This window comes from Canis lupus, chromosome 7, assembly GCF_048164855.1.
Source record: "Canis lupus baileyi chromosome 7, mCanLup2.hap1, whole genome shotgun sequence".
NCBI classification, from domain to species: Eukaryota; Metazoa; Chordata; class Mammalia; order Carnivora; family Canidae; genus Canis; species Canis lupus.
Genome location: NC_132844.1, coordinates 43100386 through 43120773, shown reverse-complemented (window position 1 = coordinate 43120773; position 20388 = coordinate 43100386). Strand labels below are relative to the sequence as shown.

The 20388-nt window shown below is 39.4% G+C and overlaps 1 pseudogene; it reads left to right on the top strand.

Annotated features, from left to right (window-relative positions):
- Positions 1-14507: 14507 nt before the first annotated feature.
- On the top strand, positions 14508-19375 carry LOC140636407 (uncharacterized; annotated as a pseudogene).
- Positions 19376-20388: the final 1013 nt, after the last annotated feature.

Here is a 20388-nt window from a genome sequence, read left to right as displayed (position 1 = left end):
CGATCCCGGATCCCAGGATCATGACCTGAGCTGAAGGCAGCTGCTCAACCACTGAGCCACCCTGGTGTCCCAACTAGAGTTTTAAAACATAAAGTCCAGTGAATCCACTCAAGAGCCTTCCCATACCTTGGGAAAGGCCCCATTGAAATGAGAAGTCCTGAACCTTCCCTTCAGTAAGTTCTTGTAAATCCAACTAATTACCTAAATAAATAAGTAAAACGCATGTAGCAGTTTCTAATGATTCTGCTACTGAAATCTACCCTGAAGCAATGCAGGAGAAACACTGCATTAAAGAATCTGAAGGATAATGAAAGCACACGAGGCTGTTCCTCATATCATGTGTTCTAAGACTAAAGGAGGAATCCTTGCTCCAGTCCCCAAAAATACTTTTCATAGTTTCTTATTCATATGGAGTTGTCTTTCTCAGGCTTGAATACTGACTTCTGGAAGAGCAATATCAATTCAAATCACTTTTGGAGTGGGTAACATTATATAGATTATATTTCAAACACTGCATGTTTTAAAAAAAAAAAAAACAGAAAAGAATATGATAGTGAAGAGAATATGTAGGAAAACTCACAAAGGAACTGAGTTATTAAGTACTACTTTTCAGCCACTGGTAGATAAAGAGCTTTGCTACGTTTCCAACCCATAGCTAAGAGAATAGGTAAGTGCTAACACATGTCAAAAGATTATACAAAATCATACACAAGGAGTCAACATAGAGAGAATGTTTATTAGATTGGTGACATAGGAAAAGCAACTGAAGTAGGTAGCACTCAACATATAAATTATAAGACAGATTTACCGTAGATGAATAATGTAGGGTCTGTAACCACTTTGCTTGCTTGCTGAGCCAGAATTATCATTCAATACTTAATCAAGTGGTAACTAATCCAAAAAGCCTTCCTCAGCTCTTCCTCTCCCTTCAGGAGAATTGAGTCTTTCTTTCTTCTGTTTTCATTCTATCATGTGTTTGTATGATGGCAATTATCGCTATAAATGATAATAGCATTCAGCAGTATCTTGTCATTGAATAGGTAGCTACCTCCTTCATGGCAAGATTCTGTCTTGTTCATTTCGCATGCACAGCAAACAATATGTCCCACTTTGTTTGCATTCAATAAATGTTTGCTGGCTGTAAGAATAAATGTTGGAGCAATAGAACTAGTCAGAGTTATGAGAAAAAAAAAAAACCCATGGTTCATATCTGATGAACAGTAAGTTGATTTTGACTGGCAATTGTGAAATATACATTCGAACAGAAATCCAGAAATCTAGGCTGCAGCAATATTGGAGAAAGCTCCAAATGCCAGATGAAGTAACTTATACTAAACTTGGTCATTACCAGACAGTCTTTAGAGGTATTTTAGCCAGAAGGTGGCATTCTTGAATCCTGATAAAGAAAGGATTGTGTTGTCATAAAAACAGTTTACAGGCAGTGAAAAAAAAAAGTTAAATTCCTTTCTTTAATGCAAGGTGTATTCAGGCAACTACTGCCTGTTGATATAATTCAGAATTAACATAACTGCTTATTGCAGATTCCAAAAAGCAAAAGAATGAAATTTGTGTAGAGAAAAAAATGTAAGGGATTAACTTTGAACCAGAGACGATGATTATTCTTGTAAACAATGTGATACAGTGACATATACAGACACTTACAATTTTATAGGTACTCAGGAGGAAATTGAGTTTATTTCCAATTGCCATGTGTCCTCTAGAAAGTAACAGACAAGGTCATTTGTTGTATAGATAATTGGGTTGAGGAAAAATGTAAGTAGAATTTGATGAGTTATAAAAAAAGAATAGCATTTGTAGGTCTATATGGGAAGAATGAAACCAGTTATATAAAGAAGGTGATAGGGACCAATCTAAGCTTAGAAATCACATGTACTATACAGAACTGATATGTCATTGTTTCTTATTTCCCTCCTACAATGAAAAGCTACCATGGTATCAGGTAACAAAACAGAATACAAACTATGTGGACATTTGTATTTTGTCAATTTAGCTACATAAGAACTACTTTTCCCAAGATATCTTTCTCTGAGTAATATCATGTTAACATGAACTTCATCTTATTCACAGACATCTTTTGACGCACATAGACATTTTGCACAGATCTGAAAGGTAGAATGAAAATTAAGTAACAAGTATAGATAAACGATAGGTAGATATACTATATAAATATATAGGAAGAGCTCAGAGGGTCAGCACAAGGATGACGTGCTATTGCTGCCTATACACATTATCACTGGTGTATTGGTTCCTCTTACAGGGATGGGACTGTATCCAGGCCCCCAGCTTCCTTAGACCATACCAAATCTTCCTTCAGCATCTTCCACTCCTGGGCCAGATATACCTTTATTTCCACGATAAGTATCACAAGCTTTTGCAAGACACTCCCATTATCAAAACTGAAGGCCTGGAGTCATAGAGATAACCATGAGGTTTCCATCTTATCTTGGTTTCCAGCTCATCTAAACAGGCCCAACATTACCATTGCCTGCCTTGCTTTCTGTCCATTTTCTCTTCCTGATATCTTGTCTTGAAGATTTTAGTTTGCTGGACCAGAGATAGGTGCAGCAAACTCACATAGACCACATAACCAGCTCAAACAATTGTGCAAAGTCCAGTCACTGATTAAACCACACATTGCTCTACTCTTTTCATTAAACTCTAAAATAATTCTCATGCAATGTTAGTAGTTTCCACAGCAGGCATGGTAACAAAGATATTTTATACTTGTGATAGCAGAGTGAGAAAAGTGGCATATCAAAGCCTCTGGGCTGGGCAGAGAGTGAAAAAAAAAACTACTTCCCTATAAATATGACTCATGAATAACCCACATATTAACCAAAATATTGTTGTTTTATTCCTTAGTTACTATCTATGAATGTATGTAACTTTAAATTATTTTCCATCTCAAAGATGTTATCTATATATGTTGTATATATGCTCACATTTCAATTTGTTTTTTTTTTTTTCTCTTTCTACATCATCACTTCAACCCTGTCCTACCAATGTGCATAGAGTAAAATATCTATTTTTGGAATGGCTAATTAACTCTCAGGAATAATAAATAATCACTATGCTTGATATACCACTACTTATATATTCTTGCATCAACAGTATGTTGTCCCTGTAATAAAGTAATATACTTTAAGACTAAAATAGTTATGTTAAAAGTTCATTGAATTATTAGGGAAAAAATAAATGAGCTATTACTCCCAAATGGGCAGAATTTTATATATATCTTAACTAGTTGCAACCTCATAATCTATAAAATAAACACAAGAGAAGGAAAGGATTTCAATGATTACTTGTGTACATATAGATATTGTGATGAATTAGATCAATATTTTTAAATTTACAACTGTATCATATGGAAACATATAAAGAGTTTATAGATATTGGTGGAATTTTCCTTCTAAATAGTTAAAGAAGTGGGCATATATAGGGGTGCCAGGGTGGCTCAGTTAGTTAAGTCTCTAACTCCTGATTTCTGCTCAGGTCATGAACTTAGGTCCTGAGATAGAGCCCATATCAGGCTCCGTGCTCAGTGCAGAGTTGGCTTGTCCCTCTCCTTCTGCTCTTTCTCTCTCTCTCTCTCTCTCTCTCTCTCAAATAAATAAATACATAAATAAATACATAAATAAAATCTTAAAAAAAAGAAGTAAGCACATAAAACTACACTCAATGGAGGGAGGTAAGATAACAATTCTCTAGGACCTGTCATGCTTATTTAAAATAATTACATCCTATTAAGTAATGGGGAAAAATTAACTTGAGGCATATAAGGTGGTCCAGTCCATCTTTTCCCTTAACTAACCTTCTAAATTTAGTATTCTCTATGCAATGAAATAGGAAACTTATTAAATATGTATCATTCTATTTTACAGAATACACCTGATACATAAACAGCAGAAAATTACATTCCAGTTGTTGTGAGAGAAGTCTAGCTATGTTTCATAGCTAACAAATAATTGCAAGCGAGACAGAAGAGACTACTGCAGTATTATAAATTTCTACTTCCAGTCTTTTTATTTTCCTTTTTTTTCTGAGTCAAAAGTCCTCCCCTGTTTGTAAGTATATTTCATATAAAAAATGTATGTATTCAGGTTTGACTTAGTTTTGTGAATTTTAGAGAAGTGTTTTTTTTAAATCACGTTTTAAAAAATATATTTTATTTTATTGATTTAAACAAAGAAGCAATATTTAGAAACAAGTTGATTACAGGGAGGCAGAAAATGAGACTGATCATGGGGAAATTTTAGACGTGTAATAAGTTTGAATGCTATCTTCATCAATTATAATTTGTGTTATTTTGTACAAATTATGTGCTCTTTTCAAGCTTCAATTTTATCATCTATAAAAGAGCATTATACATACTTTGCATTCTCTACTGTCAAACTCTGATCACTTTGCATTTATTAGTTTTCTTTCCATCATCTGTATCTTTCCACATAACTCAGCCTTAGTCCTCTGCTGAGCAGGGCCATGGGATACCATAGATGAACTTTGTAGTCTCAGGAAAACATCCTTATAGATACTATCCTCATGTTTGTTCTGGAAATTAGGATGCAAAAGCTGATCTTTAGGGTAGATAGGAAACTGAAAACTTTATGTGGTGGTGCTTGTATGTAATTGACTTCAGGGTTAACTGAAGTCAATCATAAGCTGAACTTACCCAGTACTATGATAGATGGTAACAGGGGTTTCAGATGCCACGCTTCATTTATCATTGAGAAACTCAATGGCCATAGTTTGCTGTGGTACCAGAGGAGATTTTTCATAATTAATTGAAAAAACTTAAAATCCTCTTTCTTTGTCCAACTACATATCTTTGTGGGTCCAGATTTTCTTCATATATGCCCAACAACAATACATAGCAATTGACTGAATGCAGAAGCAGATATGAGAAATAAGCCACCTTCTATGAAACTAGATTTACAAATAAAATGAAATATAATTAAATGGTTTTATAATTTTTAAATTATTATTTTTTGTTTTGGAAAGCAGTTGTTTTTCACAAAAAAATGTTGTCTATAATAAAAGAGATTTGATACTGTCATCTTTAGATGAATAATTTTTTAATTTTTTGTTTTAATTTTGAATATAGTAAATATAGAAATAAATGAAAAGCTCTTTAACCTCTTCAATAATTTTCTAAAATTATAAACAGATCTTGGGATCAAAACGTTTGAGATCGTCCCTCCTATTTTATTCTGTTGATTGACTATCTTTACCTAAGTGTCATACCTTCTTAACTACTGCAGCTTTTAAAAAAATGTTAGCATTGAGTAAGGCCAGTCTTTTCACTTTTTTTTTTTCTTCTTCATCAGTTCCTTGTGGAGCTGAGAAATATAGCAGGGAAGGTGAATTTTACCTTATATTTCAAATACTCAGGATGTCAGTGGGGGGAGAGGATGAGTTAAATTGGTGATGGGGATTAAGGAGTGCACTTGTGATCAGCAACTGGGTGATGCATGAAGTGTTGAATCACTTAATTTTACACCTGAAACTAATATTACATGGTATGTTAACTAACTAGAATTGAAATAAAAATTTAAAAAAACAATCAAGTATCATTTGAATATGTATTTTCATATACACATGAATTATTTATATAATACAATTTAAAATATGTATTTAATAATATAAGATTGCATTAATATTAAAGATATAATAGCCTGAATCATTTACAAATTCAAATGTCAGTCCCTCTAACTCATCAACAATAGGATTTGGCCCTGACTCATGAAAGGGAAAAGAAGAAACTAAAATGAGGTCAACGATAATCAGAATACCATTAAAAATAAATTGTTGATCTGCATAAGTGTATTCACATCAATGTTGTTGGGAAAATAGTACTTAATATGAATCAGAGACTTCTCAATATTTAAACATATTGGCAAGAATGCTGGTAGGGATGTAGACTTGAAATATAGAAATATTTCAATAACAAAGTATGCCAAAGAGAAAATTTACAGACCAGAAGATATGCACAAGAATGTTTATAACAAGAATGCAATGTACAAGGAAAAAAAATGAAATATTCATTGATGGAGTATCATATATATATATATATACATACATATATTACATTATATTAAGCAAACATGAATGAGAAATATGTCTCAAAATAAAGTATTGAATAAAAAAGTCACACAAGAATGGAATGTACACATAAATATTGCAGAAATATTTAGTTCAATATAATTTTAACTTAAAAACACTAGTGACCTATTTTTCATCTATAGTTCTTCTATTCTGTTTCACAGACTCATTCTCTCTGTCTCCATCTCTGTCTCTGTCTCTCATTCTTTCTCTCTCTCTATATATATATGCACATATATATAGATGTGTATGTGTATATATACATATATGTAATATTTTCCTTCTAAATTATCATAGCCAACTTTTTTAAAAAGTAAAACTAGAATCTTGCCTAGGATAAAAATCAAGTTTAGAAGCATATTACCTGGCATCCCTTTTTAATTACACTTCTTATTTTGTGATAAAATATAGATTCACACACTTATGTGAAATAATAGATGACTTACATCCTTTACTCACTTTCCCCAAATGGTGACATCCTACAAACTTTAGTACAATATCACAAATAAGATATGAACAGTGATGACACACATTTCCATCACCACAAGAATTCTTCATACTGCCTTTTTATAATCACATTCTCTTCTCTCCTGCTCCTTACCTCTAAGTAAACACTTATCTGATCTCCATTTCTCTAATTTTGTCATTTCAATATTGTTATATACATGAAGTTGTAAAATATGTAATCTTTTGGGATGACTTTTTTTTCACTCAATATAATACCCTTGAGATCAGTACAAGTTATGAATATAAATAATTCCTTCTATTTTAGTGCTATTATTCCATAGTATGGATATATCAGTTTGTTTAACCATTCATTTAACCATTCACCCATTGAAGGACATCTGGATGATTTCCAGTTTATGGCTATTATGAATAAAGCTAATATAAACATTCACGATTGTGCTTTTTTCTTTATTATTAAGATTTTATTTATTTATTCATGAGAGACACAGAGGCAGAGACACAGGCAGAGGGAGAAGCAGGCTCCATGCAGGGAGCCCGATGTGGGACTTGATCTGAGGTCTCCAGGATCACGCCCTGGGATGAAGGCAGCGCTAAACCACTGAGCCACCCAGGCTGCCCTCACAATTGTGTTCTTATGTGAACATGAGTCTTCATTTTTCTGGGATATGTTAGGGAATGACTGCATGGAAGGGTTTCCAGAAGGAAGTGTCCGTACAGTAGACTCTGCAGCCAGAGATGCCATGTACTTGATGGTCCAGATGGAAACTTTATCTTATGCAAGATCAAGCTGTAAACAGTATGGATTCATCCTTTAGTCCCATGAGAAAGAGCAGCCTGACCTCAGTTTATACGTATAAAATCTCTAAAACACATTGAGAGTAAAAAAACAAATCACTTTGTCTGCCTTGTGTGATAGCTGAATAAAATGCAGCCTGCAAGGGCAAGAGCTTGCTCTTAGTGCTTGAGGCTTTGAGACCCCCCACCGCGTATTCCTTCCTTGTCCTGCCACACCGACAGACCATTCAACAAAACAATAGGGATAAGTGCACAGGAGCATACTGTAGTTTGTATGGTAAATGCATATGTAATTTTATTTTAAAAAGACCTGTCAGATAGTTTTCCAGAATGGCTATAACATTTTAAATTTCAATCAGTAATGTATAAGTGACCCTGTTCATCCACATTCTTATTAATATTTGGTTTTTCACTATTTTTTTAAAATTCTAGCCATGCATTCTTATAGCTGTGTAGTGATATCTTTATTGTGGTTTGAATTTGCATTTTGCTGATGGATAGTAATATATTTTTTTTAAGATTTATTTATTTATTTATGACAGGCATAGAGAGAGAGAGGCAGAGACACAGGCAGAGAGATAAGCAGGCTCCATGCCAGGAGCCCGAGGCGGGACTCAATCCCAGGACTCCAGGATTGCACCGTAGGCCAAAGGCAGGCACCAAACCGCTGAGCCACCCAGGGATCCCCTGGATAGTAATATTTAACATATTTTTATCTGCTTATTTGTCATCCGTATCCTCTTTTCACTGAAATGTCTGTTTATGTAATTTCCCATTTTCTAATTTATTTTTTTTTAATTCTTTAGTTCTGAGAGTTCTTTATATATTATATGAATAGGTCATTTGTTGTATATATGGTTTGTAAATATTTTCACCCAGTCTGTATACTGTCTTGTCTTTTAATTTGCTTAACAGTCTTACACAAAACAAAAGTTTTTAATTTTGATGAAGCTCAATTTATCAATTTTTTCTTTGTTGATCGTGCTTTTAGTGTCTAATCGACTAACTATAGACAAGATGTGAGATATTTAGGTTAAATATATGAAACATAGATCAAAAATTGTTTTGTTTGCTCATGGATGGCTAATTGTTTCAGCATCATTTGTGGAAAAAGCCACTTTTACTCCACTGAATTGAATTTGCATCTTTGCAAAAAATCAGTAGGACATATTTACATGAGTCTATTTCTGATTCCTTTATTCTGTTCCACTGACCTGTGCATCTGTACCTTCACTGACAGCACATAGTATTAATTACTATATCTTTAATAACCCTTGAAATTGGGTAAACTTTCCTTGTACATTATAGGGTTTTTAAAAGATTGTTTTAGCAATCCAAGTTCCATTGGCTTTCCATATAAATTTTAGAATAATCTTCTGTACCTATAAATAGTCTTGCTGAGATTTTGATAGATATTACATTAATCCTGTATATCGGGCAGTCCTGGTGGCACAGCGGTTTGGCGCCGCCTGCACCCTGGGGTGTAATCCTGGAGACCCGGGATGGAGTCCCACATCGGGCTCCCTGCATGGAGCCTGCTTGTCCCTCTGCCTGTGTCTCTGCCTCTCTCTCTCTCTCTGTGTCTATAAATAAATAAATAAAATCTTAAAAAAATAATAAAATAAAATAAAACCTTTAAAAAAATCCTGTATATCAATTTGTAAATAACTGTATCTTTAAAATTTCAAAATAGTCTTCCAGTTTATGAACACAGTATGTATCTCCATTTATTTAGATGTATTCGAATTTTCATCAGTGTTACATAGTTTTCAAAATATGAGACTTGTACATACTTTATTAAATTTGTATTGAAGTGTTTCATTTTTTAGATAAATTGTGAATGGCACTGAATTTTTAATTTTAGTATCCACATGTTTATTAGTGGTATATGGGAATACAATGGTCCTTTGCATATTTATTTTGCATCATTCTTTTTTTTAAATTCCAGTTTAGTTAACGTACAGTATATCAGTTTCAGGTGTACAATATGTGATTCAACAATTCCATACATTACTCAGTGCTCATCAAGATAGGTGTACTCTTAATCTCCTTCATCTGTCTCATCCATCCCCCTACCCATTTCCGTGCTAGTAAGCATCTGTTTATTCTTTATAGTTAAGAGTCAGCTTTTTGGTTTATTTCCCTTTATTTGTTTCTTTTGTTTCTTCAATTCCACATACGAGTGAAATCATGTGGTATTTGTCTTTCTCTGACCAGCTTACTGCACTTGGCATTATTTTTTTAATAATAAATTTATTTTTTATTGGTGTTCAATTTGCCAACATACAGAATAACACCCAGTGCTCATCCCGTCAAGTGCCCCCCTCAGTGCCTGTCACCCATTCACCCCCACCCCCTGCCCTCCTCCCCTTCCACCACCCCTAGTTCGTTTCCCAGAGTTAGGAGTTTTTATGTTCTGTCTCCTTTTCTGATATTTCTTACCCATTTCTTCTCCACTTGGCATTATATGTCTAGATCCATCCATGTTGTTGCATCATTTGTAATTGTTAAAATCACTTATGGTTCTAAGAGAGTTTTTTGTTGTTATTTTTTTGTTTTCATATATTCTTTGGAGTTTTCTACACGGGCATCCTGCTATCTGCAACAGAGAGTTTTATTGCTTTTTTTCAGACCTATATTTTTTTCTTTTAAATTTCTCTTTTTTGCTTTATTAAATTGCTGTAACTTCCAGGAGGATATTAAATTAAAAAGGATGAAAGAGGTGCCTGGGTGGCTCAGTTGGTTAAGCATCTGCCTTTGGCTCAGCTTATGATCCAAGAGTCCTAGAATTAAGCCCCAATGTTGAGCTCCCTGCTCTATGGGAGAGGCTGCTTCTTCCCTTCCCTCTGCCCCTTACCCCTGCTTGTGCTCTCTCTCTAGCTCACTGTCTCTCTCAAATAAATCAATAAATCTTTAAAATAAATAAATTAATTCATTTAAAAAAGGAGTGAGAGAACAATTTTTCTTTGTTCTTGATTTTAGGGAGGAAGAATTTAGTGTTTAATAATTAGATATTAGGTTAGTTGTATATTTTTTAGGTCTCCTCTATTACTGTTCTTCTGAGATATTTTATCATAAATAGAAATAAATGTTGACAAATTCTTTTTCTACATAAACTGATTAGATCATGTGATTTTTCTTCTTTACCCTGTTAATACAGTAGATGTGGCTTATAATGATTGATTTTTGAATATTGAGCCATTCTTCTTACATTTCTGGAATAAAACCCATTTTCTCATACTGTATAATTATTTTTATATATTATTGAATTCTATCTGCTAATATTTTGTTAAGGATTTTTGTTTATATTCTTTAGGGGTATTGATCAGTGGTTTACTTTCATTTTTTAAAACTGATTTTATCTTGTTTTGATGGAATGATAGCTTTAAAAAAATGAACTGAGAAGTTATATTTTCTCTCCTTTTTCCTGGAAGAGATTGTATAAAATTGGTGTTAATTCTTTAAACATTTGGTGGAATTCTCCAGTAAAATCATCTAGGTCTGAGGATTTCTCTTTTGGGTAATTTAAATTCATGAACTGAATTTCCTTAATAGTATGGAGCTATTCAAATGATCTAGTTTATATTAGGTGAGATGTGGTAGATTTTTTCCTAGTAATTTGTCTATTTCATCAAAGTTATCAATTTGTATATGCAAAACTGTTTTTCATATTCCCTAATTATCCTTTTAATGAGTCTAAGGAAGTGGTAAGCCCTGTGTCATTCCTCATAATTGGTAATTTGTGTATTTTCTCTTTTTTACATTATCAGTCTAACTAGAAACTTGTAAATTTCATTTACCTTTCATGTACCATTTACCAATTCTTTGTTTCCTTGATATTCTCTAATATTTTCCTATTTACAATTTCTTTAATATCTGCTTTTATCTTTATTATTTCCTTTGTCTGCTTGGTTTGGTTTAATTGATTCTTCCTTCTCTAGATTCCTGAGATGAAAGCTTGACTTATTAATTTGACACTTTTCATGTTTTCTAATATACATATTTAGTACTATAAACAACCCTCTCTGCTTTAGTTGTGTCCACAAATTTGATATACTTTATTTCCATTTGAATGTGTGTTTATGTATATATGTAGTTTACAGACCTTTTCTGTTTAACTCATAGTTTATCTACAACTTGGTAGATATTGAGCTCTTCGGTATTACTACACTTTCTGTCAAGTTGTGCTATCAGTTGTTTGGAGGGGGTTGGGAGAGTGCCAAATTCTCTTAACTATAGTTGTGAATTTGTCCATTTTTTCTTCTTTATTAGTTTTTTCTTTGGCGTAATTTGAAGTTCTATATTTTAGTGACTTCATATTAAGTTTGTGTTTTCTTTTTTCCCCTAGCCTTATAGAATTTTAATTGACAAAAGTTGCACACTTTTTTTTTAAGTTGCACACTTTTTAAGTATACATGTGATATTGATATATGTACACATTGTGAAGTAATCACACAAACAAGCTATTTAATACATTGATAACCTCACATAGTTATTGCCTCCATTCCCTTAATTGTTGAGAAAACTTAAGAACTTTAAAAAAAAATAAATTTCAAGTATACAATACAACATTATTAACTATGGTCACCCTGTAGTACATTAGATCCTCAGAACTTATTCATTTTATTTTATTTTTTTTTTTTTTAATTTTTATTTATTTATGATAGTCACAGAGAAAGAGAGAGAGAGGCGGAGACATAGGCAGAGGGAGAAGCAGGCTCCATGCACCAAGAGCCCGATATGGGATTCGATCCCGGGTCTCCAGGATCGCGCCCTGGGCCAAAGGCAGGCGCTAAACCGCTGCGCCACCCAGGGATCCCAGAACTTATTCATTTTAGAAATGAAAGTTTGTATCCTTTGACTAACAGGTCCTCATTTTCCCACCCTCCAGCACCTGGTAACCACTACTCTACTGCCTACCTCTATGATTTCAACTTTTTTTTATTCCATATACAAATGAGATCATACAGTATTTGTCTTCCTTTGTCAGACTTATTTCACTTGACATGATATCCTTCAAACTCATCTGTATTTCACAAATGTCAGGATTTTCCTTTTAATGGTTGATAATACACACACACACACACAAACACACACACCACATTTTCTTTATTCATTTAATGTTAATGGAAATGTGTTGCTGTTGTTTTTTTCTCCCCATACCTAAGCTATTATAAATAGTGCTGCAAAGAACATGGTAGTGCAGGTATTTGATTTTATTTCCTTTGAATATATACCCAGTTGTGAGATTGCTGGGTCATATGGTAGTTCCACTTTTAACGTCTTGAGGAAACTACATATTGTTTTTCATATATACTGATTCACATTCCCATCAACAGAGTACAATGTTTCCCTTACCTCCCCCTGCTCACCAACACTTGTTATCTCTTGTCCTTTTTAAATTTTTTTTTTTAAGATTTGTTTATTTATTTGAGAGAGAGAGAGAGCAGGAGCAAGAGCAGAAGGAAAGGGAGAGAGAAACTTAAGCAGACTCTGAGCTGACATTGAGCAGAGTGGGGCTACATCACATGAACCTGAGATCAGGACCTTAACGAAAACCAAGGGTCAGATGCTTAATTTAGTGCACCACTCATGTCCTCCTCTTGTCCTTTAGATAATAGCCATCCTAAAAAGTGTGAGATGATATCTCATCATGGCCTTGATTCGTATTTGCACCTGTGGGACCCAGGAAGTTTAAGAAAATCCCCTACCCCTGGACAAGCAGAGCAGGACTCACTCTATTTTGTGCTGCACCCGCCTTGTGCTGACCTGCTTATTACTTAGGGCACTGCCCCACCCTAGTCAAGCCCAGGGCACACCCTAATCGGAAATCCAGCTCAGTGATAGGCCAGTTCAAATGGATACTTTAAGGTAAAATGTAATTCAATGGGCCACCTGCGAGTGGACCAGCATGACTGTGCAACTTGCTGCGTATCCCATTGGCCACTGGCCCCTATAAAGTTGCTAAGCCTCTTAGTCTCAGGGTCCATGTCCCTGCTCTGCTTTGTCGGGTACACTTGGACCCAGGCTTGAGCTTGTAAATAAACCCTCCTGCGGGGGGATCCCTGTGTGGCTCAGAGGTTTAGCGCCTGCCTTTGGCCCAGGACATGATCCTGGAGTCCCGGGATCCAGTCCCACGTTGGGCTCCTGGCATGGAGCCTGCTTCTCCTTCCTCCTGTGTCTCTGCCTCTCTCTCTCTTTCTCTATGTCTATCATAAATAAGTAAATAAATAAATCTTAAACCCTCGTGTGTTTGCATCGGTGTCGGCTCCTCGGTGGTTTCTTGGATTCGTGATCTTGGGCACAGCATTTGGGGGCTCGTCTGGGATCCGAGAAACCCCCAGGACCGTATCCGGAGGGTTTCACGCATGGTAAGTGCGCTCAACTTTTTCCACCTTTTGCGCGCATATTTTCTGAGAGCTCTGAACTGCACTTTACCTGTAGGAATTCCAATCTGTATTGGGTCGGCATTGGCTTAGGCGGACGTGCTGGCGGGTCGTCGACCCGGGGTCTTGAGGAGACGTCCCTTGCCTCTGCCTGGAGGACGGGGTCCTCATCTGTAAGGAGGGCCGGCTGCCAGCCCTTCAGGTTACTTTCTGTTTTGTCTCCACGGCCGCATGGAACGTTTGTTCTTGTTAACTGTTTGCATGTTTGTCTGTGTTACTATGTCCTTGTTAACTGTTTGTGCATTTGTCTGTGTTGTTGGGTCCTTGTTAATCATCTGTACTGTCTGTGTCTTGGTGTGGATTGGGGACATAATGGGGGAGACAGAAACCACTCCCCTATCTCTTATGCTCTCTCACTTCTCGGATGTTAGGGAAAGAGCTCGTATTCTGAGTATACACATATGGAGAAAGAGATTCCAAATTTATTGTGTATCAGAATGGCCAACCTTTGACGTGAGATGGCCCCAGGAAGGAACTTTTCACCTACCTATTATCTTACACGTTAAGACCGTGATCTTCAGGGACGAACCGGACGGCCACTCTGACCAGGTTCCCTACATCCTGATCTGGCAGGACATGATCGAGAATCCTCCTCCTTGGCTAAAACCATTTTTACCCCCCAAAGCAGGACCCACAGAGATTCTAGCCCTGCGGAAAGCCAAAAAGGAGACCGACTCTATGCCCGAAGCACCCCTTCGTCCAGTCTTCCAGGATTCCTCCCCAGAGGACCTGATTCTCCCGCCGCCCTACTGGGCATCCCCCCCTCCCCCGGCTTCCACCCCTCCATTGGAGGCATCGGGGGCTGCAGAAGGGGCGCCACCCCTCCCTGACGAGGGAGTCCCTGTGCGCGGGCCAGCAGCGGGGACACGCAGTCGGCCCCACCGGATGGCCTCACCTCCGAATGCGGGGCCGGCCGACTCCACAACCCTTCCTCTCCACACCATAGGGCCCCCCAGTGAGACTGGTGTACAGCTAATGTTATATTGGCCGTTCTCCACCAGTGATTTATATAATTGGAAAACCCAAAATGCAAAGTTCTCTGATAATCCGAGAGATCTAATCAGGCTTTTAGATACTGTTCTCTTTACCCACCAGCTTACTAGGGATGACTGCCAACAGCTTTTGCAGGTTCTCTTCACCACCGAGGAAAGAGAACAAATTCAGGTGGAAGCCCGGAAGTCTTTCCTGGGAGAGGACAGACAGCAGACTCAAAACCCAGACCTCATAAATGCTGCCTTCCCTTTATTCCGCCCCACCTGGGACTACAGCTCAGCTGAAGGTAAGGAGAGACTCCGGGTCTACTGCCAGACTCTAATGGCAGGTCTCAAGGCTGCCACGCACAAGCCTACCAATCTGGCCAAGGTCTATGATGTGAGGCAGGGTAAGGATGAGAGTCCAGCAGCCTTCTTAGAGAGAGTCTTAGAGGCTTTTATGCAGTACACCCCTATGAACCCAGAAGCCCCGGAAACAAAGACTGCAATTATCATGGCTTTTGTTAACCAGGCTGCTCCGGACATTAAAAAGAAATTGCAAAGAGTAGAGAGACTGGGAGAGAAGAGCTTGCAGGACTTAGTGATAGTGGCAGAATGAGTCTATAATAGAGAAAGTCTGGAAGAACAACAAACCAAACTAAGTGACTGGCAGACCCGAAACCTGGCCAAGATCCTGCTGGCCACAACCATGGATGACCCACAGGAAAGACAGAGGCACCTCAAGAAGCTGGCTTCAGGGACAGGTAAGGAGGATGGCCCTGGTCCCCGTTGGGAGCACCCTAAGCTGAACAAAAACCAATGCACTTATTGCAAAGAGGAGGGCCATTGGGTGAAAAGCTGCCCTAACAAAAGATCTAAGGCCCCTGCCAAGATCTTAGAAATGGAGGACCTGGACAATTAGGAGAGTCAGGGTTCGGCACCCCTCCCTGAGCCCAGGGTAACTCTTAAAGTGGAGGGGCAACCTGTTGAATTCCTAGTGGACACTGGGGCACAACATTCAGTTTTATTACAACCCCAACGGAAATTGGCAAACAAAACTTCATGGGTGCAAGGGGCCATGGGCACCAAACAATACTCATGGACTACCCGAAGAACTGTGGATCTCGGCACGGGCCGGGTATCCCAGTCCTTCATGGTCATCCCTGAGTGTCCCTACCCGTTGTTAGGTCGGGATTTGCTCACCAAGATGGGGGCACAAATTTGCTTCCACTCGAAGGGGCAAAAGTCCTAAACAAGAAGGGGCACCCGATTTAGGTGCTTGTCCTGAGTTTAGAATATGAATATAGTCTCCACCAAATGCCCTCAGCCCCAATGACTGACAGTGACCGTTGGCTGTGGGAATTTCCCCAAGCGTGGGCTGAAACTGGGGGAATCGGGCTGGCCCAGCATCCGACCGGCCATATACATAGAACTAAAGCCGGGGGCAGACCCTGTCAGGGTCCGCCAATACCCCATGCCTTTAGTAGCATAAAAGGGAATCACACCCCACATATAGTGACTACTGGACTCGGACATATTAAGGCCCTGCCAATTGGCATGGAACACTCCCTTGCTGCCGGTTCAGAAACCGCACTCTAACGATTACAGGCCAGTCCAGGACTTAAGGGAAGTCAACCGGCGAGTAAAGGATATGCACCCTATGGTCCCAAACACATACACCCTCCTCTCCACCCTGCCTCCAGACAAAACTTGGTATACGGTATTAGATTTAAAAGATGCCTTTTTCAGCCTGCCTTTAGCGCCCAAGAGCCAAAACGTCTTCGCCTTTGAATGGACGGACCCTGAGAAAGGCATCAATGGCCAGCTCACTTGGACTCGACTACCACAAGGATTCAAAAATTCACCGACCATCTTCGATGAGGCCTTACACGAAGACTTGGGTGAGTTCCATTCCAAGCACCCTCATTTGACTTTATTACAATATGTAGATGATTTCTTCTTGGTGGCGAAGGACTAGGACACATGCCTACGAGGCACCAGGAACTTGCTCCAGACCAAGGATACCAGGGACTTGTTCCAGACCTAGGATACCGGGCCTCAGCTAAAAAAATCCCAGATCTGCAGAACAGAGGTGAGCTACCTTGGGTACAAATTAAAAGATGGACAAAGATGGTTGACGGATGCACAGAAGGAAACCGTCTTAAGAATCCTACAGCTGCAAACCGTCCGCCAGGTACGTGAATTCCTGGGGTCAGCAGGGTTCTGTCGCTTATGGATTACGGGTTTTGCCAATTGCCAAGATGGCCAGACCCCTCTATGAGGCCACCAGGCACCAGCAAAATTTTGAACAGAGCCTTTAATGACCTTAAAAAGGCCTTGCTGTCTGCCCCGGCCCTTGGGTTGCCCAATCTAGCCAAACCCTTCTACCTGTATGTGGACAAGAAAGACGGGGTGGCAAAAGGGGTCCTTGTCCAGTACTCAGGTCCCTGGAAGAGACCCATAGCCTATCTCTCCAAAAAGCTGGACATGGTGGCTGCTGGATGGCCCCCATGCTTAAAAATTATTGCTGCGGTGGCCACTATGGTCAAGGACGCAGACAAACTGGCTACAAGAAATGTATGTTACCACCCCACATGCTATTGAATGGGTACTCAAACAGCCCCCAGACCGCTGGATCAGCAATGCCTGTCTGACCCATTATCAGAGCCTACTGCTAAACCCCACCAGAATTTTATTTAGGCCACCAACAACCCTGAATCTGGCAACGCTACTCCCTAACCCAGACTGGGACCCCCCTCTGCATGACCATCAAGAAATTTTGGCACAGGTGCACGGAATCAGAGCTGATCTCCAGGGCCAGCCACTGCTGAATGCGGATGCCACCTGGTACATGGATGGCAGCAGTTTTGTCCAAGAAGGACTCAGATATGCGGGGGCAGCCGTAACCACGGAGATGGAGACTGTCTGGGCAGAATCACTGGTAGCCGGAACGTTGGCTCAATGGACAGAACTGATCACACTGGCCAAGGCGCTGGCCATCGGGGAAGGTAAACTAATAAACATCTACACCAACAGCAGGTACGCCTTTGCCACTGCTCACATCCACGGAGCCCTTTACAGGGAGAGAGGGCTTCTGACAGCAGAGGGAAAGACTGTTAAAAACAAAACGGAGATTCTTGAACTCCTGAGGGCCCTCTGGCTGCCCAAGGCCCTAGCCATCATCCATTGTCCAGGTGCACCAAAAGGCAGACACACCAGTAGCCAGGGGAAACTGGCTAGCCGATTTAAAAGCAAAAGAGGTGGCCCTTCTGGTGACCCAGGTCTTAGCTACCACGCTACCTGATCCGGGGGCACTGACCCCGCCGGACACCCCCAACTATACTGATGCTGACTTACACTGGATCAAACGCTTGCCTATGACCCAGTGCTTGCATGTCTGGTGGAGGGCCGCAGACTCCAGCATCATCCTGCCAGAGGAACTAGGATGGCGAGTCCTATCCAAAATGCATCGGAGTCCTCACATGGGGACAAGGAAGATGGAAGACCTCATACGACATGCAAAGATCACTATTAAAGACTCTTGAACAAAGATCAAACAGATTGTGGCGAGCTGCCGTGCATGCCAATCAACAAATGCCTCTGCCCATGGATCTAACCCGGGCACCCAGCTCTGAGGGGACCGCCCAGGAGCCTAATGGGAAGTGGACTTCACTGAGGTAAAACCTGGAAAATACAGGTATAGGTATTTACTAGTGTTTGTAGATACTTTTTCAGGATGGACAGAGGCATTTCCCACCAAACATGAAATGGCACAGATCGTGACCAAGAAACTGCTGGAAGACATCTTACCGAGGTATGGTTTTCCCATTAGAATTGGGTCAGACAACGGCCCAGGATTCGTATCTAAGGTAACACAGGGAGTGGCACTAGTACTTGGGGCGGATTGGAAATTACATGTGCATATAGGCCCCAGAGCTCAGGACAGGTAGAGAGGATGAACAGAAGATTAAAGGAGACCTTAACTAAATTAGCCCTGGAGACTGGTGGGGACTGGGTGACTCTCCTCCCGTTTGCCCTATATAGGGTAAGGAACTCCCCATATAAGATGGGACTGACTCCCTACAAAATCATGTTCGGTCTTCCTCCACCTGTTATCCCCAATTTAAAACCTGAGGTGCTTGCTGAATTTGATGATCACCAATTTCTTTTCTCCCTCTAAATGTTACAACGAACCCATGAGCAGGTGTGGCCTAAGCTGAGGGCCCTCTACGAGACTGGGCCATCCCCGGACCCCCATCGATATCAGCCAGCTGACTGGGTATACCAACACCAGACACTTCAACCTCGCTGGAAGGGACCCTACATCATGATCCTGACCACTCCCACCACTCTCAGCGTCGACAGGATTACTCCCTGGGTCCACTACACCCACGTCTGGCCAGCTGATCCACACGCCATTCTCATGGACTTTGTTCCAGAATGGAAAAGCCAACCAGACAAGGACAATCCCCTAAAGCTAAGACTGCACCGTTCTCACTTATTTCCCACCTCTAAGACTCCCTAGTCCAGGGTTGTCCTTCAAAATAGAAGGAGACTAGAATTAGTCTTCTTACAACAAAGGGTGGGCGGGGGGGGGGGGGGGTTGGTTATGTGCTGTCTTAAATGTAAATGAGAGTGAGAACAACAACAAGTTTGGTGAGAATCCTGGTTTAATCATTCCCCTGGCTCACTCTGAGAGCAACCTAGACCCATGATTGGGTCCTGCATAGGATCCTCTGAAAAAAGGGGGAATGTGGGACCCAGGAAATTTAAGAAAATCCCCTACCCCTGGACAAGCAGAGCAGGACTCACTCTATTTTGGGCTGCACCCGCCTTGTGCTGACCTGCTTATTACTTAGGGCACTGCCCCACCCTAGTCAAGCCCAGGGCACACCCTAATCGGAAATCTGGCTCAGTGATAGGCCAGTTCAAATGGATACTTTAAGGTAAAATGTAATTCAATCAGCCACCTGCGAGTGGACCAGCATGACTGTGCAACTTTCTGCGTATCCCATTGGCCACTGGCCCCTATAAAGTTGCTAAGCCTCTTAGTCTCAGGGTCCATGTCCCTGCTCTGCTGCATCGGGTACACTTGGACCCAGGCTTGAGCTTGTAAATAAACCCTCGTGTGTTTGCATCGGTGTCTGCTCCTCGGTGGTTTCTGGGATTCGCGATCTTGGGCACAACAGAACCCTAATGATTAGTGATTTTAAGCACCTTTTCATGTACCTGTTGAACATTTGTTCATCTTCTTTAGAAAAATATCTATTCAGATTTCCCTGATAAATCACTTTTTCACATGTAATATACTTCCCTGGTAATATTCTTTACTCTGAATTATGCTTCATATGTATTATTAGAGATCTGTTTTCACTACTTGATATATTTTTTACCATCCTTTTACTTTCAAACTTTCTATTTTGTTATATATATATTTTTATTTTGCTATATTTGAGATGAGATTTTATACACAGCATAGAGTTGAGTCATATTTTTAACATACTCTGCTAATCTCTGCATTTTGAGTAGTATATTTATACAATTTTTATCTATTTTAATCATTGATATATTAAGAATAAAATATTCTA